General features: G+C 36.6%; 1 pseudogene; it reads right to left on the bottom strand.

Annotated features, from left to right (window-relative positions):
- Positions 1–1504: 1504 nt before the first annotated feature.
- The window catches only part of LOC107748900 (pyridoxal kinase-like), an 8667-nt pseudogene continuing 5041 nt past the window's right edge, over positions 1505–5130 (bottom strand).

Below are 5130 nucleotides of genomic sequence, written 5' to 3'. Positions count from 1 at the left end.
AGGTAGGTGTGGCTGACTCTTATCTTTTATAAAGAATATCTCTTTGGATTTGAGACTTTAGTCTTTGCAACTTTACAGATCTTCTTTATGCACCAAGAGCTTGTAACACTCCAAAGAGAAAGGAAAAATTTTAATCGCATCATATGTCCCCTTTAAAAATACTCCTGTTTCTTTCCATGCACCTTGTTGATTTTGTAAACACATACAAAATTCATGAAGGTCATACAGTAGCAACTACACAAAGACATTGGGCCGTAGTCATGAAGCAAGAGCACAATGTAGTATAAATCATTCAAAAAAACATTGTTATAAAATTACATTAAACGTGTAGCATTAATGTATCTTTGGATAAAGGCATTTACCAACTGAATAAATGTTAATGTAGAAGTGCACTGTATTTAAAGATATCTTATGACAAGTTGATAGGGTTTGACAGCTTTTTCCTTTTTTTTTTTTTTTGTGAGTGTGTTAATGTGTGAAAATATTAACTAGTGTTTTAAAAGTGTGACTTCCTTTGTTCCTTTCTGTTATCAAATATGTTTGACTTATGTTTGAAGTATTTTTTGAAGAGTAGTTATAGTCCCTTTCCTTTGTTCTGCCAATTTTATTCTACCTACTTTCAAGCCTAGTGTGTTAGCAATGCTTTAATAAAAACAAGTTTACACTTCAGCCTGTAACTGAAGGTTGTTTGGATTTGCTTTGTTGGTTTGTTTTTAGTAAACTGTCATTTAAACATTTAAATGAAAGCATTTTAGGTTATGCCTGGAGTGCAACAATAAAATTGATCAAATGAAAACAGCATTAGTGTTGGAGCACATGGTGTGGTTTAGGTGATCACTGAGTCTGAACAAAGCAGCATTATTTCAAAATCACCATCCTCAGTTGCATTTCCCATATATAAAAATTTTCTGAAGTACCGCAGGAAAGAAAACGAATTCAATTCAAATAGTGGCAACAAACACCACAAAAAATGTACACAGTAATCACACAAATTCCTAGAGAAAAATGTCTTCCGCTGCACCATAATCACTTAAAAACATTTAAAATTGAAATTCATGAATACAAAGGATGAATAAAAAATTAAGGATTTTATTACAATTAATAGTCCAAATATATCAGTTGCCATGGCAATTATCAATTAATTGTTACAAAGATGTTTTATTTTAATATCTACTACAGCAGGCACATTCTAGTAGAGACAATTGATTTTTATTATTTAATGGACATTTTTCTCAAACTTGGCCTGACTAGGCTTGTACAGTTGTTCTGATGAAATAAGACTCAAATAAACGGATCAAATAAACTGTTACAAATAAGAAGACATTGTTAGACAACACTGATATGTTAGACATTCTCTTAGTGTTAATAAATCATAATAAATACTTAATCCAGATAGACACATGCATAAATCATAATAAAATACTAATAATGGCTAGATAGTCACATGCACATTATGGCTGGAATGTGAATGTTAGTTTTTGGTTGCAGTACCTGCACTAATGCACTAACTATGGAGTACCAAGAGTCACAGTTTCAATTCTAAGAACATTAGTGTCCAACATCCAAAGTACTGTGATTGTAAACTCTTGCTGTTAAATGTAGGACATTCATATTGTCTAGTACAGAGTCTAAGATTAAAGCACATCAAACCAACAGCGTTCAAAACTATGGCAGGATCCTCAATGTCTGCTTTACGCTGGACCATCCGCAGCTCAAGCTGAGCAGGACTGGGCTTTCGATTCGGACCGGCCACCTCTGAGATGAGCCAAGGTAAGGGATGAGTTTCATTGTCATCATATAGTACAAAACTAAGAATATGGCTGCCAAAAAGGGACGCTAACAAATAGGGAATATTTGTTTTGCTACAGAAGGTACCTTTTGCATAAGTAATAATCCTCTTAATGACATGGTGTATGACTGAAACGGTCTTTTCACAGGCCATCTGTCAAAAACACATCAAGGGCTTTGGGTTATAATTCAGCATTTGTAGTTTTTATTTTGGACCTTTGTTAAGTTGCCCCAAACTATTTGTACACTTAAGCTATGTATTTTTATAGGTTGCTTAAATGACCAAATGTAGCCACTGCATATAACTTACAAAAGCAAAAGCAAACTGATTTATTCTTACACTTGAGAATGCAACTATATGTTAGCATGATATGTTGGTGACCTTCAGATCATTTGGGTGGAGGTGCGTCCACGCCAGTAGCATCGCAGCAAAAAGGTCCCCTGTTCCCACAAACACAGCATCCACCCTGGGGATGTCCATTCGGATCTGCTGAGTCACCATGGTTAGGGTGACCATACGTGCCATTTTCCCAGGACGCGTCCTGATTTTAGGCAATATAGAAATCCTGGCCAGGACGCGTCCTGGGAAAATGGCACGTACGGTCACCCTAACCATGGTACCATCTGCTCTCACTGGAAAACAACACCAGTATATCATGAAACTGGAAACTGGGATGAAACCCGAGACAGAAACCACTAGTCAGTTTGAATATCTCTTTAATTAACACATGCTAAGAGTGCTGATATTGAACAAGCACTAATTATATATTAGTATTCATATGTTTACGCATTGTAATTATGGTCCCTCATCCCCACATTTCAGCCCATCCCATTTTGCATTCCCTATTTTGCATTCCCTATTAAGTGCATTAGTGCCTGGCCACGGTTTTGCATTTTTTATTTATTTTTCTCATAGGGGTTTAAAAAAATAAAGAAAAAAATTGCTTAAACAACCTTGTAGCTCACAGTAGGTCTGTCTTTAACAGTTAATAAGTTATTGTTAAACATCATTTCCCCTATGGAGAAAATGAATGGGATTTTACTTCAGAAGCAGACTGTTGCTCTCTATTAGTCTAACTTTAGGCTGTTCATGGTTGCCAAACAACGTAGCAACTTGTAAAAAAGTATTGTAGTGTTATCACAGGTGTGGGTTTATCTTCCTCTTACAACAGTTTCAAAAACAGCTCAACCAATCAGAATTTAGAGCCTTGTCTATCCGTTGTATAAACACAGACAAGCTGCCTGGCATTACCTTTGAACAAGATATGCAAACGAGGCAAATGAATTCTGAAATATGACGGAAACTTACTCCACCCAGGCAATTAGTGATGATGAAAAGTATGAAGTAAGCATGGCAAGAACTGTAGTTTCATTGCACTGGGCTCCAACTTGTGTGGAAATGAAATCAAATTCACCTCTTTTCTGGCTCCCCAGGACAACCAGATACTGATCCCCCAGAGGAGAGGGCAGGTCAGAGCTGGTGATAACCACTGTGTCCGGACCCATCGAATGCAGCAGGTTCATCGCCTGAAATAAACCCAGCAGTTTCAGTTTCTGTCCCAATTAGACTAGAGAAGCAGAACTGCTGCTGCAAAAAAAAAATGTAGCTGATAAAAACTTACTTCCACTGCATCTTTTTCTGAACTTATGTTTCTACCAGTGAGGAGCCTGTGAGAAAGAAAATGAAATTATAGATATTTACATGTGTTGGGTGTGTCATAACGGCGATGACTTATCGGTGAACCTCAAGCATAACGACTATACGTCCTAAGCATGTGCACAGATCTCTGACACAACCACAGATTTCATCCCTTAGTGACTCCATTTGCATTTGGCATGAACATCTGTTCTGGGTGAAGCCATCACAAATGATCACAGCAGACACACTCGACGCATACTAATATTGAATCATCGGACCACATGAGCTAGGAGCACATAGGGCCTTAGATTAAAGGACACAGACCAGCATAAAAGGACACTTACTCAGCCTCAAATTGATTGAGTGATTATGTCTGGAACTACTTTGTCCCTGTAGATAGGCAGCAGGTTCTCGGGAACATACTAAAAACAAAACCCAAAAGTGTTTAGTTCCTTAAACTATTTTAACCACATCTTAAGTGTTTCACAAAGTGTTTCTGATCAATAATGGGTTACATTTTTGAATAGAAAAATAAGATGCAAATGATGACAGGAAATAATTTGATCATTTTAGATATGCTCACCATAGCTCTATTATCACCCAGCACCGGATCACACACTTTGAAGGCAGAAAAACAGCAAAGATAAGCAAAATGAACATAAAATACTGTAACATATGTTGAAGTTTGGATCAGTGCTCATCCGATCGGTGTATTCATCTGCACACCCCTCCCAAAAATAGCATTCCATTTAATGCACTTGCTACAGTCAATACACAGACATACTACTGTGAGCATCAGAGATATGCTGCTGCTGTGTGAATTGTCATAAATCCAGTAGAATACGTATCTAGACAGGTGGAGCTGGGGGAAGTGGAGGGATTCAGTGGAACCAGCTTACAGCAAACACTGAACTACAATATTTAAATGTTGAACAAACAATCTTATTGACTGTAGAGCCAACTGAGACCAATCAACTTGTGCCATGTGGTTAATAGTGTGATAGCTAGCAGACTGCATGTAAATGACTTGCGTCATCTAGAGTTTTATAAATGAACTACAAATTCAATGCATTAGCTAACATGAAATAATATATGGGAAATATTTATTTATTAATCTTTGTTTTGTTTGTTATTAGACTCAAAATGATTAATAGATGCACGCACAATTATCCATGTACTGCATAAATTTTATACATGTATCTTACTAACCACAAACAAATGCCTTTCAATTTGAGCCTGTGGAATTCAGGATTAAATGATTGTGCAGCGATTTGAACAAATACAGACACGTTTGCGAATAAAAATGTTCTGTTCTGCATTAATTTATCATCAATTGCTCATGCAAAAAGGAATCCGTGCATATGTGGATCAGGTGACACGCGTGCATTAATTGATGTCTAGTTCGAGTCGATCTTGTTCGGTTCATTTGGTTTTCTCCCAAAAGTTCATTGCTGAATTATACATCTGTATCTGTAATTTAATTTATGTAAGTTATACTGTAAAAGACATTGAGCTGCAAAAATAATTCCTGAATCCTAGTAAGATTTTTTTGTTAGTGTTATTGATCTCAGTGTTCACTGGGCAGGAAAGTCATTTGAATTGTGTGTAAGCATTTACGTTTTTTTCAACTGTTTACACACAAAATCTTTCCTTGTCACACAATTTCTGAAACCTGACACTCAAACACCAGAACCACACACCAA

Source organism: Sinocyclocheilus rhinocerous, unplaced genomic scaffold (assembly GCF_001515625.1).
Source record: "Sinocyclocheilus rhinocerous isolate Xijiao unplaced genomic scaffold, SAMN03320098_v1.1 scaffold2695, whole genome shotgun sequence".
In the NCBI taxonomy this organism is placed as follows: domain Eukaryota; kingdom Metazoa; phylum Chordata; class Actinopteri; order Cypriniformes; family Cyprinidae; genus Sinocyclocheilus; species Sinocyclocheilus rhinocerous.
This window is presented reverse-complemented; position numbering and strand designations above follow the sequence as displayed.